Raw genomic sequence first — 26,702 nt, forward strand, 5'->3', positions numbered from 1 at the left:
GGCCTCTTTCCTTGGCTTGCAGGTAACTCCCCTCTTATTTCTCCTCACATGATCTTTCCTCTGTGCTTGCATACCCTGATATCTCTTTGGGTATCCATATTTCTTCTCCTATAAGAACATCAGTCAGACTGGATTAGGGTCCATCCTAACAACCTTATTTCAACTTATCATTCAAAGACTCTGTCTTTAAATACAGCTACATTTTGAGATCCTGGAGGTTAACTCTTAAGCATATGAAAAGGGGAACATAATAGTAAACACTGATGTGTATTTTAGAAGGTTGATAAGGAAAAGTGCCAGATTATTATGTGAAAATGTTGGTCATTCAGTCATGTCTGACTCTTCGCAATCCCATGGACTATAGCCAGCCAGGCTTCTCTGTCCATGGGATTCTCCAGCCAAGGATACTGGAGTGGGTTGCCAGTCCCTTCTCTAGGGGATCTTTCCAACCCACGTATTGAACCCAGGTCTCCCACATTGCAGGCAGATTCTTTACCATCTGAGCCACCAGGGAAGCCAGATTAGTAAACAGAGGTTATGTCCAACAATCTGTAAATATGTATTTGTCATTGAAGCTGAGAGTTTAAGAAAAGGAATAAACACAGAAACTCCACAAATCAACATTACCCAGGGGTACAAAACAGTTGCAAGTAGACTGAAAGGAAAAATGCCGAGAAGATCCAGTTAACACACACACATTGAACCAAAAGGAATCTTGAAGGGAGCTGCTCTGATTGAGAAGAATGGGAGCTGTTTGAACAATATGAAGATCATGGAGTTTCAGGAAGATTGAGGACATTATCTCAGAGAAAGAAATTAAGTTCTGGGGCCAAGGATGTCAGTCAGATAAAAATGGGTATGATATAAATATGATAGTTTACATTTACTTGATTTCTTTTCAGATCTGCCTTCATAAAACTCACTTCGATGTATACAATCCTGTCATTGGAATGAAAAACATTTATTAAATAACCTCTTGGAACCAAATTCTCATGAGCTTTAAGCTCTTATTTCCTGAATGGAAAAAAGAAATAATATTATGCCATCTAATACTACTCATAATCTATCTGCCACTGTGTTCTCACCAATGTCTCCAAATCCTTCAACTCAGCTATCTTGTGGAAGATCTTTCGTTCTCTGGGGACATATGACACCAGTAATCTAATACAGCAGTTCCTAGCCAAGATCAGTGGCAGAAAGAAAAGTAGAAAGATAGCCATCTCCCTTCTGCCAGGGGTTTAGGACCCACTGGATGTCCCATGTCTACGGAGGTCCCAAGTGAGACAGTCACTGGACATAACCAAGGAGAAAAATCTTTGAGAACTCTTTGCCCAATAAGCTACATGTCTAAAACTTGTTAAACTTTTCCATCCGTTGAAAATGCAATTTTCTACTTTTAAAATCAAAATTGGACTAGATTTTTACACTGTTCTTCACATTCAACTCTGCTCATTATTTAAGAGAAATCAAATAATACAGCAGAATATAAGGAAGAAAACAAAAATCACCTGACAGTTTCTCACCCTGAGTTAAACATTGTTATCTTTTTGGTGACTGCCATTGTTAACATCTCTCTATGACTAGGTATTTTTAAAATTTTACATAATTGAGATCATACCATACTGGCTTATTGGCAACCTGCTTTTGTCATTTAATGATGTCATGGGCTCTCTTTTGATCTTAACAGGCTTATATCTACATCATTATTTTTAATGGCTGCATGGTACTCCTTTGCATGGATGAACCATTCTTAAACTAATCCCTTTTTGAAGGACCCTGAAATTGTTTCCAACGTTTTTGCTTTTATAAGCGGGCTTTAGGGAACATTCTTGTACACCACTGCATGCTGGTTCTGTTATGTTCTTCAGGTAAATCCCTAGAATCTGCAGGCGTCTTTTACTTTCTTTCTTTTATTGGCATATAGTTGCTTTACAACGTTGTGTTTCTACTGCACAAACAAGTGAGTCAGTTACACCTGTACATACATCCCCTCTTTTTTGGATTTCCTTCCCATTTATGTCACCACAGAGCACTGAGTAGAATTCCCTGTGCTATACTTTATACTGAATATTTGCGATTTTCTCTTATTTTCAAGGATTCTCTAGTGCAACTTTACTCTCCAACCTTCTAGGTTGGTCAGAAGAAGAGAATATGCATTACTGTTTTCAGTTTTATGTTCAAGTCGCCATAGATTGTAATGAAAAAGTGGGGATAATAGAAACTCTTATTAGTCCAATGAAATGCAAGATTGCTGTTAAGATGAATGGTTTTTGCATGGGTCTTACTAGAAGGGTGGAATTTAAGTAAAGCATTTTAGGGAGGGAAAACTGCAAGAATGGACAAGGTAATTGCAATGTGTTTGACATCTGGGGAGAAAGGAGGGAAGTAGTGATTAAAATATTTTGGTTCAAGATTTGTAGGTTCCTATTTACTTTTCCAGATGCATCTCTTCATTCCTCTTCTTGATCTCTATCCCATCTAAGGAATGTCTTCTAGTTCCTTGAATAGGGCAAGCTCTCTACTATCTCTGCTTATGTTAATTCCTCTACTTTTTGCCTCGGACACTCCTTCCCTGCCATCTCTCTCTCCCTAGAATATACACTCTTCACTTGACTAAGAAATGTTTAGTAAACAGGTCAGAATATGCCCAATTAAGGAGGCCAGTCTTATTAGGAAGCCTTCCCTGAATCACCCAGACTGAGTTAGATGCCCCTTCTATTTGCAGCCACACTTGCACTAGCATTATATTGATTTCATTGGATTTAAATATCCCATTTTAATGATCTGTTCCCCCTTATTCAAGGATGATATACCTTGAATGTAGAGGTCTGTGACTGTCATTTTCATCACTCATAGTCTGTACATTCCTACAGAACTCTCAAGTCTAAACTGAGATATGACAAAGGTTTTCAAAGCTCCATTAGCTATTGTAATTAAACATCTTTTCTTGCAAAATTAATGGCAGCCAGTGCACACCTCATGCTGGCTACCTGGAAATTTAGTTATCGAAAGTAATACAGAAATTTGTTGGGAAAACATGTGCTTCTCCAGAAAGATGGGGGAAGTGAAAATGGTAAGAAAACTCTGGACAAGACCGTTTCTCACGTCATGGTTAACTTAGAAGAGCCTTTTCCAAAGTGGTATTTTGTGGAAAACAATTTTAGATGATAATAATAGATGTGCACAATGACATTTAAGGTTGTGAAACGTTGCCTACAAAATCCATTTCTGGGATATTCACCACATACATTAGCATATTAGATGCTCTGAGAACTCCTACAAGAAATTTGTTTAGCTTCTTTTAACCTCATGTTTCCCAAACATAATTATAACACAGAAAGCTTTTCAAAGTTTGTTGCAGAAAAACAGGATGAGGAAACATTGTCCTCAGAAGTCAGAGGAAGAATTTCTGAGATTATTCAGGAGTAATGTATTTGAAACCAGTTGCAACTCTGGTTCATAGGGCTTATTGATCTTGTGTGCTCTGATTACAATTAAATTACTGATTTTAAATTATTTAAAATGAATCCCATACTCACTACTTTAAGACAAATCTGTGGAGACAAAAAGTCTAAGCTAAAGCACACTGATGATAAAATATATGTCTATCATTCTTGAGTACACGTGAGACAAATATACCTTGAGAAGGAAAGGTGCCACTAGACTTTAATGATCACGTAAAAATCATTTGAGGTTGGCATACTGATTTTTTGAGTCCCTCAAATGTGTTTTCCTAAGGAGGATAAATACTCCCACTGAACTCCTACTTATCCTTCTAATTTTCTCATCTCAAATTCTATAAGTCAATGAATTTCAAATTGGAAGAGTCTGAATTAATGTGATTTAGATCATAGATCAAAGACTTAGCATTTTAAATGGAAATATATTTTCTATTGTTCTTCTGTGGCAGAGTTTTCTGAAGTGTAAAAAGCAGCCTTCATATGAGCAAGCAACCCTAAGAATTATCTGTTTCACTCACTTTCAGACTTTTCTGAGAAAATATTTCTGCTTGAGAAACTTTTTGATATGTAAAGAAACCCAGTAAACAAGAGCAGATAAAAGTAGACTATCTTGTTTGATGTGGGAGATCATCATCATTAAACAATAACCACAGGGTAGGACACAGGAAGTTGCTTAAATTTGATACAAGTACATTAACATAGAGACTATTGCATATGTTGAAGGTGTATTAAAAGGTTGGAAATGTGTAATTGGGTTCAAGTTGCAGAGCTATGCTTCCTAATTCTGTAACCTTGGCAAGTTACATCTATAAAATTGGAAAAATACCATTACTTCCTCTTGATGATTATTGTGGTAGCTAGAGTTAATAAATATAAAGTATTTACCATGTGGTCAGTACACAGAAAGAGCTCAGGAAATGTTATTTATAATTATTATAAAATTATTATAATTCAGTTCCTGTCCTTAAATTTTCTTAGCATTTTTCAGCTGTTCCAAGAGACAGCTATCTTACTTACACCTGACTTTTCATGCTCAAAGATACATTTTGTACATTGTGGATATTCAAGATTTGTTGTTTATTACCTGATTTAATATTATTTATTGATTTGCTAATATTTAATTGTTTATACTTTAAAAATATATTTTCCTGGCTTTTTACCAAGTTTCTATTTTCCAAGTACTAGGGGGAAGTCCATCATAGCTTTTCTCCCTTCATCTTCCCATGCCATTGTTAATTTTTCTCCTAGACCAAGGGAATGTTCCTTTTTCTGAAAGTTTTTTTTTTTTTTTTTTTTTTGCTTGGGGAAAGGAAGAGTTCTTTTCTTTCTTTCTTTCTTTTTTAAGTTTCAGGTGCATAGCATTATCATTCAACATCTATACAGAGAGATCACCATCACAAATCTTGTTACCATTCATCCCCATACAGTTGGCCCTCTTTACCCATTTTACCCACCCCCTTTAATACCCTTCCTTTCTGGTAACCGCTAAGCTGATCTCGGTATCTATGAGTTTGTTTTATTTTTATTTTTTTAATTTCTTAGATTCCATGTATGAGTGAAATTACATGGTATTCATCTTTTTCCATCTGACTTATTTCACTTAGCATAATACCTGCAAGATCTATCAAGGTCACATATGACAGGATTTCATTCTTTTTTTATGGCTAGTGTGTGTGTTTTTATCTTCTTTACCCATTCATTCATCAGACGCATTGTTTATTTCCATAGATTGACTACTATAAACAAATGCTGTAATAAGAGTGCATGTCTTCTCAAATTAATGTTTTTGTGTTCATTTTTTAATACAGATTTTCAGTGGACAATGTCCTTCTTTCTGTTCATTTTGACCTATTCTTTAGTTATAATCTTCAGTTCAGATTTAGGTTTCACTCCTACTGCTTCTTGTTTTGTTCTGTTTTGTTTGAAAGGAGTGAAGAATATTTTTGCCACCTACATTAAAATGTAACATCCAGTGGAGGGTGATGATTTAAAAAAATGGACTTCGGACACAAAGGAACCTAGGTTCATTTACCTGCTTTTCCCTTGCTACCGTACCAGTTATTCCTACCAGTTATTTCTGGTTATTTCTGCATCAAGAAACTTAGCATACTCATTCGTATAATGAACATACTACTAACTTTGGTGAGAATGAGGAAACATATATGTCTAGGATGGAGGGAATTTATAAATGTTGACTGAGATCATTATCATTGCTCTGTTTTATTATAACAATTCATCATTCAGTTAGCAAATCAAAAGCCACAATTTATTTCAGTATTTAATTTTCAGCAAAATAGGAATATGCTTAATCATCATGTATATTTTGGAACTGGCAGGGGCTAACTTCAGAATCTTCTCACATTTGAGCTGATGAAGCATTATTTAACTTCTTTTCTGCATGTTAAACACATTGGATATTAACTTTGAATTTTAAAAGAGTCCATTTTAAAGATCCCAATCATTGGAGACATCCTCATTTGATGGTTTGCCAACATTTTAGGAAAAGACATTTTGATGAGTATGAAGAGCTCAAAGCATCCTCTAGATACATTGTATAATTTTAGCCTCCAATTAAAATCTTACTTGAAATGTGATACAGTGTAAATGAACAAACACTAATTTCATGGTGTCTATGTTTATAGATCACATATCTCCTCTTCCTCTCTAGGGAGAGGTAGAAATTCTGCCAAACTTAAAGCTAAAAAAGGAAATTTTGAGAAACCAAGTGATTGGTGTGATACAAGTCAGAATCATTCAGACATAAACTCATTCAAAAATGGATCTGCTGGCATACCTTTTGGGGTGTTATGATCCTGAATTCTTGATTCCAGCTTGTGCTTCCTCTAGCCCAGTGTTTCTCATGATGTACTTTACATATAAGTTAAATAAGCAGGGTGACAGCATACAGCCTTGACATACTCCTTTTCCTATTTGGAACCAGTCTGTTGTTCCATGTCCAGTTCTAACTATTGCTTACTGACCTGCATACAGGTTTCTCAAGAGGCAGGTCAGGTGGTCTGGTATTCCCATCTCTTTCAGAATTTTCCACAGTTTATTGTGACCCACACAGTCAAAGGCTTTGGCAGAAATATATGTTTTTCTGGAACTCTCTTGCTTTTTTGATGATCCAGCGGATGTTGACAATTTGATCTCTGGTTCCTCTGCCTTTTCTAAAACCAACTTGAACATCTGGAAGTTCATGGTTCACATATTGCTGAAGTCTGGCTTGGAGTATTTTGAGCATTACTTTACTAGCGTGTGAGATGAGTGCAATTGTGAGGTAGTTTTAGCTTCTTTGGCATTGCCTTTCTTCAGGATTGGAATGAAAACTGACCTTTTCCAGTCCTGTGGCCACTGCTGAGTTCTACAAATATGCTGACATATTGAGTTCAGCACTTTCACAGCATCATCTTTTAGGATTTGAAGGAATTCAACTGGAATTCCATCAGCTCCACTAGCTTTGTTCATAGTGATGCTTCCTAAGGCCCACCTGACTTCACATTTCAGGATGTCTGGTTCTAGGTGAGTGTGAGTGATCACACCTTTGTGATTATCTGGGTCATGAAGATCTTTTTTGTACAATTCTTCTGTGTATTCTTGCCACAGAATTCTTGGGCTGGAGGAAGCACAAGCTGGAATCAAGATTGCCAGGAGAAATATCAATAACCTCAGATATGCAGATGACACCACCCTTATAGCAGAAAGTGAAGAACTAAAGAGCCTCTTGATGAAAGTGAAAGAGGAGAGTGAAAAAGTTGGCTTAAAGCTCAACATTCAGAAAACTAAGATCATGGCATCTGGTTGCATCACTTCATGTCAAATAGATGGGGAAACAGCGGAAACAGTGGCTGACTTTATTTCTCTGGGCTCCAAAATCACTGCAGATGGTGATTGCAACCATGAAATTAAAAGACGCTTACTCCTTGGAAGGAAAGTTATGACCAACCTAGACAGCACATTAAAAAGCAGAGACATTATGAACAAAGGTCCATCTAGTCAAGGCTATGGTTTTTCCAGTAGTCATGTATGGATGTGAGAGTTGGACTATAAAGAAAGCTGAGCACAGAAGAATTGATGCTTTTAAACTGTGGTGTTGGAGAAGACTCTTGAGAGTCTCTTGGACTGCAAGGAGATCTAACCATTCCATCCTAAAGGAGGTCAGTCCTGGGTGTTCATTGGAAGGACTGATGCTGAAGCTGAAACTCCAACACTTTTGTCACCTGATACGGAGAGCTGACTCATTGGAAAAGACCCTGATGCTGGGAAAGATTGAGAGCAGGAGGAGAAGGGGATGACAGAGGATGAGACGGTTGGATGGCATCACTGACTCAATGGACATGGGTTTGGGTGGACTCCGGGAGTTAGTGATGGACAGGGAGGTCTGGCGTGCTGTGGTTCATGGGATTGCAAAGAGTTGGACAAGACTGAGTGATTGAACTGAACTGAACTGATCCTGAATTCAAACTCTGTGTTCCACTCTTTGGCTTTACAACCATGAGGAAACTAGTTAGCCTCTCTGATCATCATCTTTTTCCGTGGGAATATTGGTACCTGCACTCTAAGGTGATTGTTAAGGAAAGGGGAAATAACATGCTTGCCACACAGTGATGACTCTGATTGCTGCTGCTGTTTAGTTGCTAAATTGTGTGTAACTCTTCAAGACCCCATGGGCTATGGCCTGCCAGGCTCCTCTGACCATCGAATTTCCCAGGCAAGAATATTGGAAAGGGTTTCCATTTCCTTCTCCAGGGAATATTCGTGACACAGGGATTGAAGCAGTATCTCCCATTTGGCAGGCAGATTCTCTACAGCTGAGCCCCCTGGGAAGCCCTGACTCTCTGATTACAAGTATACTTTTCCTGATAGCCCTTCACTACTTTTTAGAAGTTGTTAAAACAAAGCAAAAAAAAAAAAAAAAAGGAACAAAAAAGCCCACAAAGTATGGCTAAGAAAAAGCGCCTGCCCCCGTGGAGATCCCAGTCTAACTGTTGCTGAAAGTGCTGACCAAGGTTGATGCCCTAACATGGGGCAACCACCCATGTGGTAATTTCATACCTCGGCAATGTTTGGACTTTGAAAATGGATTTTCCTGGGGAATTCCTAGCTCTGCAAGTTTAGGCAAGTTGCATAACCCTTCTGAGTTTTGAGTTTCCTCATCTGTAAAATAGGGGCTTCCCTGATAACTCAGTTGGTAAAGAAACTTCCTGTAATGCAGGAGACCCCGGTTCGATTCTTGGGTCGGGAAGATCCACTGGAGAAGGGATAGGCTACCCACTCCAGTATTCTTGGGCTTCCCTTGTGGCTCAGCTGGTAAAGAATCTGCCTGCATTGCAGGAGACCTGAGTTCAATTCCTAGGTTGGAAAGATCCCCTGGAGAAGGAAAAGGCTACCCACTCCACCATTCTGTCCTGGAGAATTCCATGGACTGTATAGTCCAAGGGATCACAAAGAGTCGGACACAACTGAATGGCTTTCATAACAACACCACCTATAAAATAAAGCCAATAAGGATCATGAACGTTACTTGCAGCCTACATTTATATGCAAAGTTTAAGGACTCAGTGAAAGCTTTGTTATTATTACTCTTAATAATAACTCTTCTGCAAATAAGCAGATATACTTGATTCATGGTTTTAAGAATTTCTTACAGTTATCACAAATTCTAGGTGAGCTCATAAGGAAGTTAAACAAACATAGACAGCAGTGATCTTTATTCTGTTTCATCTTTTTCAGACACTCAGACACTAGGTTCTCATCGAGCACCACATTGGAAGCACTGAGATTAATATTGATAAGAAGGATAATGGCCCCTTTATAGCCTCAGAGAAAAACAAGACATCAGTTTTCTAGTACTCCTCTGAAGGAGCATACCGTTGCCTTCTCTAAGTGCTCAGAACATTATCTTGCTATAGATATCTCCATCCTTGTGGCAGAGCCTACATCATTGTGGTGTCTCTAATCATAATACAGTGAGATCCAGATACTTTACTCAAATTAATGTCATCCTAAAGGGTGTGCTGTGATGAATATATGTAAATATCTCATGAATTTGACCAGGCTTTCAGATCTGAACTCTGACTTCCAGGAGTCAGTAGGAACTAATTGAGTAACAGAAAACTCATGATTTAGTTTCTGTAAAGAAATCAAAATTGTCCTGTAAACTATGCAACTAGGTTAGGATACATGATTTTCTTTAGAGTAAAATATGAAATAATTCTTCAGTGTCTTTGTGTCTTCTGAATTTTAGCTGAAGATATTAAAGCGGAGGAAAGGGCACGTTACAACGGGAAGCTGAAGACTTCCTGTGGTCCGCGATGTAATACATCATACTTAGGTCCTTAGTGGGTGCTCTATAGATGCTTGTTAACCACAAGAAAAACACTGGAAGGTCACAGAAGAAATGGGTAGGACTCCTCTGTGCTCTTTTTTCAGGTTTGTCTTGCTATATATCCTCAGGCAATACTCTGGATTTCTCTCTCTGAGCTGAGAGGGATAACAATCCTGTCTTCTCTCTCCCCTAAGGCCAAACCTTCATCCAGTCCCACTTCCATTGCTGCAGCTGTGTTCTGCCTTGTCTGGCCTTTTCCAACCAGCACATAACTGTCCGATTAGTCTCCCTAGTACATGACTTTCAGCATATTATCCTCTTAAAAGGACTCTGAAATGCTCTGGAATACTCTTGCCTGGTCAAATAATATAGTAGTAGGAAGGATTATAACCAAAGATGATAGTTATGAACCATGGCAGTCATAGCTGTTGAAAGCAAGGAAAAATCCAACTTACACTGACAAATTAAACACACAGGCAAACAGCATTTACTGAAGAACTCAGTAAAAGAGTCCAGTAAATGTTTGGCTTCAAGTACTCCAGGTATCATGTTTCTGGTCTGGTTTTGTCTGACCTTTATTTTTTTAGTCCCATCCTCCTCCATGGATCGGCTTCATTGCACATAGGCTTCCCCCCGATGAATGTATCAGTCATCCCTAGCTATCCTGGGCATGGATTTCTGATGATATCCACAACTGTCCTGAGGAAATCCACAAATTCCCTCTCATTGGACAGCGTTGGTCATGTGATCATCCCCCGACCAATGACTATCACCAGATGTATGGAATTTAGTAATAGACGGGTCTAAATAGCACACTGCACTCCTGGAATCCCCTCAGAGGTGGCAGAGACTGAGGGTAGGTGGATTATTGAATGCTGATGAGGAAGTTTTGCCTGAAATAAGTGTAAAAGGAGGCCAGGCTGCCCAAACAGATGAATGTCATATACTTCTACTATCAGTTTACCCCCTTGAACACAGTGTTAGCACAACTTTTAAACTAGTGGACTCTGTAGAATGTGTAGGTTTAGATAAATTCAAATGTTAAACTGTGTATCACTTGCTATAAACTCTTTATATAAAAGGTTTGAATATATGTATCCTGGCTACTCAAAGGAAAATCTGAACATCTCCTGAGAAGAAACAAGAGGAAACCACACAGGATTCTCTGCCTATAAACCCCACCATCAAAAAAAGAAGAAAAAAAGCAAAACTATAACTTTGATACATGGTATTTTAGAAGCTAAACAGTTTAATTTATGTATTATAGGAAAAGGTAAGATGAGACAAGTAATGCAAGAAGTTAAGTCAAGATAACAAGATAAGACAACTTGATTACCAATTAGTATATGATTTGAGAAAATATATTCAATAAAAGATGTAAAGATTTAAAATTTGAAGCATTTTTTAAACTTCAGACTATGAAGGTTTTGCAGCTTCAGTAGTTTCACCACTACTTGCTATTGCTGTTCAACAGGGCTCATGTTTTCGATGCCACGCAGGACATGTAAGAATGGAAAATGAAAAAGAAACCTTTGTTCTGTGTTTCTGATGAGGATCAATTCTTTCATACAAATGGGAGTGCCTGCGAGTTTCCCCTGCAGGTTGGAGAGCTGAGCTGCATATATTTCCTACATAGACATTAGTCCCTGAGTATCACACTCCCCACATCCATTCTCCCTAATCTGTTTTTGTATGTAAAATTAATCACATCTTAATGACAATGCTAGTAATTTTAGAGCAGATGAAGATTCTTTGCAGTCTCTTCCAGGGGAAAGTTGCCGTCTTCTATAATTTTCCAAGTCAGCTTTCTTATCTTCTCTTACGTAGGAGGCTATCTTGCCAATGTAACCTACATGAAGTGGACTGTGCAGGGTTAGATATGAGAGCATCAAATATCCAGCAGACTCTGTTTGAAGTATTGCCACTCTGCTGTGGCAGGAGATATTTGAAATCAAAGGAACAGAAAGCACCATAGAAAAAACACTCTTTTTGTGGAGGTTTGTATTCCTGGAGATACTGCTTGGAAGCCAGACTTTTCCCTCCAAAATGTTGATTTCCTCACAGTGAATGGATAGTTCTTTTTTACCATTTGGAGAGTCAGGGACAGAAAGAGATAATGGGGCCATGGAACATGGTGTAGGTGGCCACAGGGAAGGGAAAGGAAAGAGAAGAGCAGAGAAGGCATTTATTATCTTCAGGATTAGGATGGAGACTGGAGACAGTAATCAGCTAAAATGTAAAACCCCTGGTGTAACACATAAGCGACTGCAGTCTAGAACTGAGCTTGGCAAACAACATTCTCTGGGCCAAATCTGGCCTGTCACCTGTTTTTTGTACAGCTCATGAGCCGAGAATAGTGTTTATATTTGTAAATGTTTGAAAAAAAATTCAAAAGAAAAGTAGTATTTCATGATACATAAAAACCATATGAAATTCAAATTTCAGTATCTCTACACAAAGTTTTATTGAAACACAGACATGTTCATTCATTTACATACTGGCTATGTTTTCATGCTTCAAAGGCCATATCAAGTGTGTGACAGAGGCCTGTGAGCTGCAAAGCCTAAAATATTTACTACCTGGCCCTTTATAGAAAAAGTTTGCTGACCCCAGCTCTAGAGGAAAGAGGTGATACATGAAAGAACAGTGAACTACTATTCTTACAGTTTTTAAATTAACTACTTGCTAAAAGTGCTTTGGTTCACAAGTAACTCCCCATTGTTTAAATCAAATTAAAAACTCCTGTCATTAGTTTTATTGTTTGTAATAGAATTACAAGAATTGAGGGAGACAGTAACCACATCTAGGTTAAAATGGAGTCTTCAGTCTGGTGGGAACACCTGTTCTTCAGGCAGAGAGGACAAGATGAATTTCCCCCAAGGTGTATTTTTTTTCCACGTTGTTAACATCTCCTGAGCAGAAAATAGAACAGAGGTGCTTTTCTCTGTTTCCAAATAGGATAGATCTAATTCCCTAAGCTTTGGGCATTCTTGATCCTTTGTGTCAAGGATGCCAGCTTGACATGAAAAGTGCTTATGTTATGAGACATATGAAGTATGCCATGTATGAAATTTGTATGAGCTAATGCAGTATAGATTTTGGACAAATTGACAACTAATCAGGATTTAAGTGAGTCAATTTTAGCTTTTAGTGCAGAAACATTACTTAGGTTTGATGGGAGGAGACCCAGGAGGCATGCCTGTTATCATCTTTGTTGTATGACCAATACAAGAACCCATATTGATTGGAGTGAGGATACTAGCCTACTATTTTTTTTTTAATAATGTAGGAAAATTATGGACTTACTTCTGTATGAAGTGAAGAGAAATGGAAACAAATAGACATTGTATATTTCTTTTCTTTTTTCCAGGACATACATTTTGAATCATGAATGAAGATAGAGCAGTACTACCCGTTTAGACATTTTTAGAGTGGATACCTATGTAAAAACTTCCTATTTTTTCTTTAAATTTTTATAAAAATTTTAAAATATTGTATTTATGTACTTGTTCATTTTTTTAAATGAAATATAGTTGATTTACGATGTGGTGTTAGTTTCAGATGTACAGCACAGTGATTCAGTTATGTATACATCTACATCTATTTTTTCAGATTATTTTCCTTTATAGATTATTATGAAATATTGAGTATAGTTCCCTGTACTATAGTAGATCCTCGTTGGTTATTTATTTTATATATAGCAGTGTACCAATTTCTTCTTACTTTATTTTTATGAAACCATTTAATTTCTATATATGAGACACATGAACAAGTGGCATGGCAAAATTGCTTGTTTCAGTCAGTCATTTCAGATTCTTATGAATGATTTCCTAATTGCTTGTCAACTAAAGCTCCTGGCCTCATGGTTTTATACTCTAATCGGAGAGACATGAACAAGTGACCTAAAATTAGGAATCTAGAGGGAAATGTGGATGAATTTCTTTCTTTTATTTGGAGACTTGATAATGGTTCATTATGTCTTATAATTTACAATTTAAGAATAAAGGAAATTCCTAGTAATATAGTATTATCAGTAATTACTGTAGAGCCTAAAATATTTACTAACTGGCCCTTCACAGAGAAGTTTGTTGATCCCTCATCTAAAACATCTTACTAGTTGTCTTTATTCTTTACTTGGCTTTAATAGAAAGGTTTTTGCTTTCTCTATTCCTGCTTGTTGTCAAAAATATTGATTTAACAATTTTGATTTCTATTGGATCACCTGTATTTGGTATTAATGACTGTTTCAGCACCTGTAGAAATACCGAGAATCAACAAGGAAAATGAAAGCAATAAAAAATGTACAGGCTATAAAGAGACAATTCTGGAAAACTATAATGGCTATCAAATTTGTGGAGAAATTCTCAACAACATTAGCTGTCGGAATTTGCAAATCAAAACAAAAATGAAGTTTCACTTTACATCAGAATTACAAAAGTTAGAAGGATGGATATTATCAACTGTTGGATAGGATATTTTCAAATAGGAAACTTCATCTCCTGTCTTATATATATTTGAACAAATTCTAGATGAAATAAGCTGACAGAAGCTAGTAAATTTAAGCCTCTAATTACCTTATATTTTAGAGATATACTTCTGAATACTTACCAACAACAACAACAAAAAGTCTCTCACAAGTACATGACAAGGGCTATGCCTAGGTCAGTGCTGAATCAAGACACCTAAAGTCCAAAACAAGAGCCACAAAATACCAACCAAAAAAACCACAACACACAATCAAAAAACTCCCAAATAAGCCCTCTCCCCCAAAAAACAAGAAAAATTAATCCTAACCCATTATAAAATGAATATTACTGTGAAAGACTCCTTGGGAATCTCTAGTCTAATACCTCTAGAAGAGACCATAGTTTTGCTTTCTTAGTATTAATATTTTATTCAGAAGCTTTGTCTTCTGCAGAAGTCCCAGGAACTTCTATACTCTATAGAAGCATTAATGATTAGAATATATCATCTCCTCTGACACAGGTTTGCTCTATTTTTGTTAAAAATATCCTTAATATAATCTTCCTCACCTATCTCTCCCCCAGACATATGAGTTATACATTAAGGGATTTTTTTTTTTTTTGATGGAGAAAATATCCATATTCATTCTTCATTCTCCTTCCTAATTGTCCACTTGAAGCTGTTTAATCTTAACTAACAATCATTCTGTAATTCTGACAAATTCTCTATAAAAAAACTACTTTGAGAGGCTGTGATACAAGAGAAAAGATATTCCTCTGTCCTGTTTATTTACAATAAACTTTAGTCACTTTCTGGAACATGGATAATCCAATTCTCAGTATATTTTTCCACTCAGTCCACAAAGTAGCCCACAAGCACAATTTCACAAAGACAGAGGGGAGCCTTGGCCTAAAACTGAGATTCAGTTCAGTTCAGTTCAGTCGCTCAGTCTTATCTGACTCTTTGCGACCCCATGGACTGCAGCATGCCAGGCCTCCTTGCCTATAACTAACTGCCGGAGTCTACCCAAACCGATGTCCATTGAGTCGGTGACGCCATCCAACCATCTCATCCTCTGTCATCCCCTTCTCCTCCTGCCCTCAATCTTTCCCAGCATCAGGGTCTTTTCAATGAGTCAGCTCTTCACATCAGGTGGACAAAGTATTGGAGTTTTAGCTTCAACATCAGTCCTTCCAATGAACACCCAGGACTGATCTTCTTTAGGATGGACTGCTTGGATCTCCTTGCAGTCCAAGGGACTCTCAAGAGTCTTCTCCAACACCACAGTTCAAAAACATCAATCTTTGGTGCTCAGCTTTCTTTATAGTCCATCTCTCAAATCCATACATGACTACTGGAAAGACCATAGCCTTGACTAGACGGACCTTTGTTTGCAAAGTAATGTCTCTGCTTTTTAATATGCTATCTAGGTTGGTCATAACTTTCCTTCCAAGGAGTAAGCATCTTTTAATTTCATGGCTGCAGTCACCATCTGCAGTGATTTTGAAGCCCAAAAAAATAAAGTCAGCCACTATTTCCTCTGTTTCCCCATCTATTTGCCATGAAGTGATGGGACCAGATGCCATGATCTTAGTTGTCTGAATGTTGAGCTTTAAGCCAACTTTTTCACTCTCCTCTCTCACTTTCATCAAGAGGCTCTTTAGTTCTTCTTCACTTTCTGCCATAAGGGTGGTGTCATCTGCATATCTGAGGTTATTGATATTTCTCCTGGCAATCTTGATTCCAGCTTGTGCTTCCTCCAGCCCAGCATTTCTCATTATGGACTCTGCATATAAGTTAAATAAGCAGGGTTACAATATAGAGCCTTGACTTACTCCTTTTCCTATTTGGAACCAGTCTGTTGTTCCATGTCCAGTTCTAACTATTGCTTCCTGACCTGCATACAGGTTTCTCAAGAGGCAGGTCAGGTTGTCTGGTATTCTTACCTCCTTCAGAGTTCTCCACAGTTTATTGTGATCCACACGGTCAAAGGCTTTGGCATAGTCAATAAAGCAGAAATAGATGTTTTTCTGAAACTTTCTTGCTTTTTCGATGATCCAATGGATGTTGGCAATTTGATCTCTGGTTCCTCTGCCTTTTCTAAAACCAGCTTGAACATCTGGAAGTTCACGGTTCACATATTGCTGAAGCCTGGCTTGGAGAATTTTGAGCGTTACTTCACTAGCATGTGAGATGAGTGCAATTGTGTGGTAGTTTGAGCATTCTTTGGCATTGTCTTTCTTTGGGATTGGAATGAAAACTGACCATTACCAGTCCTGTGGCCACTGCTGAGTTTTCCAAATTTGCTGGCGTATTGAGTGCAGCCCTTTCACAGCATCATCTTTTAGGACTGGAAATAGCTCAACTGGAATTCCATCACCTCCATTAGCTTGTTCATAGTGATGCTTCCTAAGCCCCACTTAACTTCACATTCCAGGATGTCTGGCTCTAGGTGAGTGTGAATGATCACACCTTTGTGATTATCTGGGTCGTGAAGATCTTTTTTGTACAGTTCTTCTGTGTATTCTTGCCTCCTCTTCTTAGTATCTTCTGCTTCTGTTAGGTCGATGCCATTTCTGTCCTTTATTGAGCCCATCTTTGCATGAAGTGTTCCCTTGGTATCTCTAATTTTCTTGAAGAGATCTCTAGTCTTTCCCATTCTGTTGTTTTCCTCTATTTCTTTGCATTGATGCTGAAGAAGGCTTTCTGGTCTCTCCTTGCTATTCTTTGGAACTCTGCATTCAAAATTCCTTGGTCCCTATTCCCTAGTCTCAAGGGCAGTCTGCCTCCAGTAACCTTTTCACTTGTTAATGATTAGTTTATGTGTTGATGTGGTTTTGGAGTGAATTTCCTGCCATTTATGCTTGGTGAAATCTGCCTTTATCAAAGTATGTGCAAAGCCCTCTTAAGTCATGACAGTTGGCTCTCATGCATACATTTCCAGAAATAAGTATTATTGATTTGACACCATTCAAAGGAAGAACTAAGGTCTGAATGTGGTAAATTGTAGCAGCAGAAAGACCTAGGATTAGTCAAGGTCTTTGATTTACCTATCAAAATCCAGAAAAGAATTTTGGAACTTTCAGGAATGATTTGTGTTGATGCGGCTAACTTTGAAGAAGAGGGATGAAAATTTAATGGCTTTGTTTTTTACTTTTTCGTTTTCTTTCATTTTCTTAAAAAATGTTGGCGTCTTAAAGAGAATGTTTAAGAGAACTTGATCCACCCACTGCAAATGCTTACATTCTCTCTGCACCACCTTTAAGATTTGTGGTCACAGAATTTTTAGGGCTGCCCTTTAGAGTAATGAATCATAGGACAATTGAATTAATAAAACAGGAACAAAGTGATTCTTGTGCACAGTTAACGTACTGAGAAACCGTGCACCTTCATGTTTTATTCCGTTCCCTTGCTATCCTAACACTGTTTCTTGGAAAGTCACATCTGTGCTATTGCAAATATGACTTGCCTGCATCTCTGAGTGGTTCCAAGGGCATTTCTACTTTTCTGTGCCTTGCAAACTTAAACATAGCCAACAAGGTTATCATTTCACAGCTGTTGAAACACTGCCATTCATCTTCTGTGATGTAATTTTACATAGTCAGTCCAAACTATAGCTGTGCATAACAATTTCATTGATATTCTGTCAAATGTCACAAGCTTTCAAGTTCAGTACCTACACATTTATTGCATTGAAGCTGGAGATTACCTGAAAATCGTCTTGTCAGGTGCTGCTTCCCATTAGCTCTAAGGAAGATGTAGAGGGCGAGAGAAGGGCCCCTGCTGCCTTCGTGTGTAAGTTGAAAAAGAGTTTCCTGAAGTTTTCCAAAATAATGATTGCAGTTTATTTGTTTTGCTAGCTCATTTTCTTGCGATTTGTGAGAAATGAATAAATGAATGATAAATCCTGTTGTCAGTCATCAAAGCATGACTTAGCAATCATTGATCTTAGCGCTTTCTACCATGCACTATATAGGTGAATACAGAAGGAACATATGAGAAGAAAAAACACAATATACAGAAGAAGAAAAACAAGGAGGCGGCACAGGAGGAGGAAGAGAAGTAGTTATCAAAGTTGTTATCATTATATAATCTAATTCTCAGGAATGCAGACTTTACAGTTAGAAAAATCAGAGTTATTTCCAAATATGCCATTTTCTTGTCATGTGAACCAATATAATGAAAATAACTCTTAGTGACTTTTAATTTGTGCCAGGGACTCTTGAAGCAATTTATTCACATAAAAATTGCTTAACTCTAACAACTCTGTGAGATGTGTTTTTAGTATTATTGTTAATTGTCTTCCCTAATTTGTAAGTGAGGAAGTGCACAGATGATAAATAACCTACTCAGCTAATAAGTAGCAAAGCTAATAAGAACTGACTCCAGTTCTCATCCTTAACCGTGTTGGACCACTAACTCAATACTTCCCCTCAAGTAGTTGAACTTTTCTAAACCCCACTTTATGAACGTAGCAAATGAGATACTGATACCTACCCTACAAGACTTGATGTAAGAATTACATTAGGTAAATCTCAGGGATGAAAATATCCCTATGATGCCAGAGACTGTGGGTACATTCCAGTCAGTGACTCACTCTGCCTGTGTTCTTGCCTTCATTGCTAACTCAGGGTCTCCCAACCTTCTGCAAAGTCACCCCTCTCCCACCGGCATTTATGGGACTCCTCAGTTATGCCTCACATGGTCTCATGAAGCTGCCCATCAGGAAAAGCTAACCCTCTTTCTTCTTTACTCTCCCGCTTTCTTATAAATGACTTGTACTCATGGAAATTTTGAGGATGACCCTCTAATGGTACAACTAAGGGCATCCTTCTGAGCATGCCATTATTTCTGCTACGTCTATTATTGCTGGCCCTGGTTCCACAGCCAGCAACCCTTTAGGGAATCTGGGACCCCTTAAGAAACGTGAGCATCTGTCCACTGTAACTTGGCTTCCAATACAATGTTTCAGATTCAGGGCAACCTGATAGCATGTCAGAAAATTTTATGAAGACTGCATCTCGAGCTTTTGTTCCTAACCCATCTCCTACTTGGACTTAAAACCAATTCAGGGAGGTGGGCAACAAGAAGATGTTCTTCCTTTCCCTTCAGTGGTCTCCTGGGATCTCTAGAATATGTGCACACTTCCAGAGACTTTCTCACTCAGCATTCAGGCAAAAGCCAAAAATCCTTAGGCAAATCAACACACGCAAGTAGATACTACATATACTATCTTGTGGTACTGATTAGTCATCAGTAGACTTACTCAGATAAATCTGAATTAGTTTAAAATTCAGGCAGACCAGATTTACACAAATACTTTAAAATATATTAAACATTCATTCTCTCTATTGCCATTAACCCAGGAAACAGATATGTTACATTTAGCCCTCTGATTACACCTCAAGTCATTTTTTCAGCAGTTTTCTTTTTTGAAACATAACCTATAAAGTTTACAAAGAAAATATAGGAAGAGGATAAGCCACATCACATTCCCTGCAATCCAGACATTTATAATCTCTTTGAATAAAAGAGACACACATACTAGAAACACTGAAGTAGTTAAGTAAATAAATGTGCAAATGTTAACTTTCATTTATTGATTCAGTCTCCAAATATGTATCACCTACCATGTACCAGCACTGTATTAGGAATCAAAAATGCTGTAATAGATAAAAGAGATGAAAAAAACTAGGAATAAAGCCACCATATGACCCAGCAATCCCACTCCTAGGCATATACCCTGAGGAAACAAAAATTTAAAAAGAGACATGTGTCCCATTGTTCACTGCAGCACTATTTACAATAGCTAGAACATGGAAGCATTGATCTGTCCATTGACAGATGAGTGGATAAAGAAGTTGTGGTACATACACGCAATGGAATATAACTTAGTCATAAAAAGGAACACATTTGAGTCAGCCATAATGAGGTGGATGAAACTAGAGCCTATTATACTGAGTGAAGTAAGTCAGAAAGAGAAAGATAAATATCATATACTAATGCATATATACGGAATCTAGAAAGATGGTACCAGAGAATGTATTTGCAGGGCAGCAGTGGAGAAACAGACATAGAGAACAGACTTACAGATGTGGGGAGAGGGGAGGAGAGGGTGAGATGTATGGCAAGAGTAACATGGAAGCTTATATTACCATATGTAAAATAGACAGCCAAAGGGAATTTGCTGTATGTCTCAGGAAGCTCAAACAGAGGCTCTGTATCAACGTAGAGGGGTAGGGATTGGGATGGAGGTTCAAAGGGAGAGGATATTTGTATAGCTATGGCTGACTCTTGTTGAGGTTTGACAGAAAACAACAAAATTCTGTAAAGCAGTTATCCTTCCATTAAAAAATAAATTAATTCTTTTAAAAAAGAGAAAGAGATGGACTGTTCTCTGTCCCCATATATTGTAGTGGAGGAGATGGAAAAAAAAATACACAACAGTATGAGAAAAGATTGTGAAAAAATTATGTAGGAAATAGAATACAGACTGGAAGAATAGGATTTCAGAGAAGGAGATTGTATTATTTTGCTCGGGTTGCCCTAACAAAATACTGCAGACTGGTGGCTGAAACAACAGAAATTTTTTTTCCTCGCAGTTATGGAGGGTAGGAGTGCAGCATCCAGGTATTGATTCCTTCTGAAGCCACTCTCCTTGGGTTATAGATGGCTGTTTTCTTCCAGCGCCTTCACCTGGTCTTTCCTGTTTGTGTGTCTGTGTCCTAATGATCCCCTCTTAAAGGAACACCAGTCATATTGGATTAGGGCTCGTCATCATGACTTCATTTTTAACTCGCTTACCACTTTAAATACCCTATTTCAAAGTACAGTCATGTTCTGAGGCACTAGAAGATTAGGTTTTCAGTGTATAAATTGGGGTGTGAGGGTACAATTCAGCCCATAAGAGCACACCAGCACTATTTTTGCCAGATTTCCCTAGCACCGATCCAAAACTAGTTGGACCAGAATTATCTGAGAATAAAATATAGCAATTCGGGCCCTACTCATGGAGAGTATGGGACATAGAGAAGTGGTACTAGTAAACTTTCCAGATGATTCTGATGTGGATTCAGGTTTGTAATGTCTAGTACAGTAGGCAGGAATAGTTGCAAAGATATCATGTATGTGATCAAGCTTGGGTTGAACACTGAAGGGTGAGGACATTTGCATAGCATCAGTTCTTGATCTTTTTAGTGTTTTGAACTCTTTGAAGATGGTTAAGAACTGTTATGCTTCTAAATCCTGTCTATCAAATACTTTCCATGTTAGAAATTTAAAATGAGACACAAAATACTAATAGCTCAAAAATTTTTAAAAATTATGTGAACAGCAATGATAGTTTTTATGATTATGTTTTCTAAAAAAAAAATAGCAAAAAGAATGATATTATCTTAACATTTATGCAACTCTCTTTCAAATGTAGCTCAGATAGAACACCTGCATTCTCATGTCTGCTTCTGCAGTTAGTCTGTTGTGATATCATTTCTCATGCAACCTCTACAAAACGCCACTATGCATTTATGAGAGAATGAAAATGATAATATGATCATAGTAACATCATTAAAACTGTTTTGATCTAGTAGACCCCTGAATGGGTCTCAGGAATTTCCAGAGGTTCTTGGAACATACTTTGTGAGTTACTGATCCGGATTTGAAGTGATTACTTTTTTGCTTCCATTACGTCAACTATGTGAAAAAACACTTCCCAACAGAAATGTCTGTGATCTGTTTAAGGACAATGAGGTTATCTTGACTAAGAATGTAGTGAAGAGTTTATTTTCCTTGCACCAGCTTGTTTTCCTTGTGCCAGATTATTGCTCTTGAGCATCATTGTCCATTCATAAATGTAGTTGCCCCAGTGTTGGAGAGTCAGGCATTTGTTCTTGTATAGCTGCTGGGGTTTTTTGTTTTTGTTTTGTTTTTCACCCCATTTGTTTTACTGTGGTTTTCTTTCTAATTATTAGCTTTGGTAGCAATATAGATAATGACTAAGAACTTTGTGATTAAAGGAATTGCAGATTCAGTAGAGGCCAGATCATCAACATTTTAGGCTTTGAAGTGTACGTGGGCCCTGTCGTAACTACTCCATTCTGCTATAGTTGCAGCAAGTAACCACAGAAGAAAATGTGAAGGAAAGAGTGTGGCTTTGTTCCAATCAAACTTTAGTTATTGTGGACACAGAAGCTTGTATTTCATATAATTTCAAGTGTCATGAGGAACTATTCTTTTTGGCCCCTACTCATTTAGAATGTAAAAACTACTCTTAACTCTGGCCAAACAGTTAACAGGCAGTGATCCAAAACTTGCTCCCGAGGCTACAGCTTGCCTCACAGTTAGGAGTGTGGGGTTTGCAGTCACATCAGAAGCCCATCACTGATTCAGCAATTTATTAGCTGAGAGATCACTCTCAAGGCAACCCCTCTAAAACCTCTTTCCCCATCTGTGAAATGGCAATAGTGGTAACTTACTTCATGAGGGTGTCTTGAGTTTAACATGCACAAATGACTAATCAGAGTGTCAGGATCAAATAAGCACTCAGTTACTGATCACTGCTAGGACCATTGCTAGTTTTTGTTTCTATCAGTCAGTGGACAAATATTTTGGGTCTTCCCCAGTGGCTCAGAGGTAAAGCATCTTATCAGAAATGCAGGAGACATGAATTCAATCCCTGGGTCACGAAGATCCCCTGGAGGAGAGCATGGCAACCCACTCCTATATTCTTCCCTGGAGAATCCATGGACAGAGGAGCCTGGTGGGCTACAGTCCATAGAGTCACAAAGAATCAGATACAACTGAAGCGACTGAGCATGCATGCACGTAGTGATATTCTATTTTTGACTTTGACCTGAATCTACCATGAGCTTACTTTTTGAATTTGTAGTGAAGGATGATACAGTCTTTATAGGAAAAAGACCTAAACTAGCTGTGAGTAAATTTGGGCAAGGCATTTTTCTCTCTGGGCCTCATTTTCTTCACCTTTAAAATAAAGTTGGTGGAAGGCCAGGTTTACTTTAAAATTCTAATGGCTCTGAACCCAGCAAAGTTAATTGGCTTGCTTGTGTCCTTATTTTCCCATCAAAAAATGAGAGTGAAACAATATGGCTATGCCTCTGGGAAATATGGAATTTTTAAGTATCCCCTGGAGAAAGAAAGTTCAACACTTCAGGTCATTTTAATGAACTGACAAATATAAGGCCCCATGAGACCATGGAAAATTGTTGATTTCTCTTCCACTTTTTGTTATTTACCCAGGCTGGTTACAAATTTCAACTTTCTAAATTGACTTTCAAGTTTGAGGGAATAGAATAAATTATGTGTTTTATTTGTTTTCTGTCACCACTAAATAAGTCAGTCTGAGCTGAAATTGAGTTCTGGAACAAAGATCTTGCAGTTCTGTCATTTAAGCATCTTTGATAGGAACAGAGACCCAGTCAGGCCGACTGAAATGGAAGTTTACTGTATGGGTACACGTGGCAGGTAACTCAGAACCTTCAACTTCCTGAGGGTCTAGCTCATCACAGCTTGATTTTAATTTAGTGTCCACCGAATTCTTCCCTCACTCACAACCAGCCAGTACCTACCTATATGTTATTCAGACCAAATCTTGGAAAGAGCCATTTCTACTGGCTTACACTATTACTACTGGTAGAGATTTTAAAACTAAGCCATATCATGGTGGTGCCAGTTCAATATTTTATTGAGTACCTACTATATTCAAGGCTCTCCATTAGGCACTGGAGGTGGAAAACTGAATAAAATGATAAGACCCTGTTCTTAAAATGGAAAAGAAGGGAAAAAATGAAGAATTGATAAGTGCTTGAAAGAAATGGTTTGAGGGCTTCTTCAGATGGGTTGGTGAGTTCAGGCCTCTCTGGAGAGGAAATAGTCAAAGCAAGGCCTGTAGGAAGTAAAGGAGTCAGTCATGCAAAGCTAATGATGGTGGTGATGGTGGTGATAAGCATGATGATAGGAGCAAACACACAGTCTGCCCCGTGCAGACACCACTCTGTGTGTTACTTACATCAACTTATTTAATCCTCAAAATCACTTTACAGACAGATAGTATTATGAATTGGTTTTACATGACAGGAATCTGAAACACACAGAGACGATGTCATTTGTTCAAGGTCAGTGTAAGTGCTAGAACTAGAATTTGAACCCAAATTCTGTCCTTTAACTAAAACATTACAATGCTCCCGAGAAAAGAGCATTCCAGGCAGGAAGAATAGCAAATACAAGGTCTATTTGTTGAGTCAGTCTTGCTCTGGAACAGGTAGTAGCCTGATTGCTGATTATTGCTTTCTTAGCTAGAGATTGTTGGTGAGCAGGTTTCAGCAAGAATTGGAAGTTGGTTGGATTGTCCTTGTGACCAGCGTGTCATGTATAACTAGATTGGGATGACCAGTAGGTGGGAAAAAAGAAAATTGAAGGTTAGAGTTTCATTTACCAGCACATTGAAAAATTATTTATTAGTGCAAATTATTGTTCTCAATTCAATTCAGGAAAGCTGGTTTGACAGTTTTTGTGTAAACAAATTTGGCCATTTGGATTCAGACTTAGATATTGATGATATACATTAAAGTATGCTTTCCATTAGTTTATTTATTTTACTATGATGTTATGTGCACTACATTATTTATTTTACCGTACTTGCTGCTAAAACAAATTTGTTATTTTATCACATAGAATGTGGTGTTATTTTCTTGGCCATAGTTTATTTCCTAGGTAACTAAACCTTGGAAGTTCTATCAATCAAATCAACATGAAAACCAAAGAAGTCCTAGAATCTCTGTGTTTGTCTTGGAGATGTGTGTACCTCTGCACTGTCAGAACAACTGCATGACATCCTTTTGAAATGTTGTAAGCATGGTTGGAAGGCATAGTAGGAACCCCATTGTTCCATGGCTGTGGATGAACACTGTTTTAATAAGAATACCAAACACAGTAACATACAATAAAAGAGAGGAAAATAAATTCATTCAAGTAACTATTTCAAAAACAGCAGTTAATGATGAAAATAATACATTTTAATTTCCAAGTTGTTTTCCAAACTGCTTATAAAACAATGATTAACTGAGAATTCTTCCACTGAAAAACAGGTGTGGTTTTTAGACACTGGCTTGAGTATTGATTTATTGGTAGAGAAATTTGTCCTCTTCAACTCAGTTTTGGTCTTTATGTGATGTGACATAACATAATAATTTAAATAACTCATTATTTTCCTGTATCTCACCCTTCTAGTATATACAGCATTCCTTCATCCCAGTATTTATGGGACAAAGAAATGTACAAGACATTCTACCAGGAATATGAGTCACTGAGACATCTAAGTATACTGTAATATAGTGTAAGATACATCGTAAATAACTATAATGCAATAATAATAATGACATTGATGATGCTAACATTTATGGTACATTTACTGTGTGCTCAATACCATGTGGAGTGTATTAATGCACTCTCTCTAATCCTTAGAAGATGGTTTCAAGGTAGTTGTTATTAATTCTGAAGAAGTAGAAGCTCAGAGAGGCTAAATAGCTTGCCCACAGAGCTAATAAGTAGCAAAATCAGAATTTGAACATGTTTATCAGACTCCAAAGAAAATGTCTATTCTATTATGACATTTCCTTGTGTGTTCAACAGAATGTTATTAAAAATGATGAACAAAATGTTTACAAGGTCAAATCAGTTTGGGAACATTGGGTTAGACAAAGTTAAACAGGTTTATTAACTGAAGGGTTTTTCAGAGTCTTTAATATGCTAATATGTAAAGTAGAGCTACAAGAAAATAACAAATTATAAATGTTGACCATGCATATTGAACTGCTGAACCCAGCATCCACTCCCAAGACACACAGAATATGGTATAAGAGTACTGATTTTTGAATACACTTTTGAAGGGCCTCTTCTACCCAATATTTTAATGTTTTAAAAGAAGAGAGGCATAAGATACATTAGGAAAAGAAAATGGAGAGGACCTGGTAGAAGGAACAACCAAAAGTAAACTGGATTTTCACCTCAACACTGGAAAAATACAGAAATTTGAAAGGACAAGGGAAACTGAGAGTGTAGAACTAAGAGGAAAGCCTAGAAATAGATATGAAGAAAGCACTGTAATAGCAAAAGAGCGAAACTGACCATCTCAGAGGCTAGTGAAAGGAGTGCAGGAGTAGAGAAGTAAGAGTAGGTAGCATTGAGAAACAGATACACACTGCAAACTATTTTGAAAGCTGCAGGGGTAAGGATGACTTTGAAGAGAAAAATGACATCAAATCTGTCAATTAATTCTTCAGTGAGCCTTGAGATAATGGTTTGTTGTGAGCAGTGAGGGCTGAAACCCTTCTAGGTGGGGTTAGGAAAAGTGCAGATAGAGAATGTAGAAAAGTTGGCAGTGTCAAGAGAAATTTCATTTTTAAAAAAAGGACTTGAGTAAACTTGAAAGTAGA

The sequence above is a fragment of the Cervus elaphus genome, chromosome 9, assembly GCF_910594005.1.
Source record: "Cervus elaphus chromosome 9, mCerEla1.1, whole genome shotgun sequence".
NCBI classification, from domain to species: Eukaryota; Metazoa; Chordata; class Mammalia; order Artiodactyla; family Cervidae; genus Cervus; species Cervus elaphus.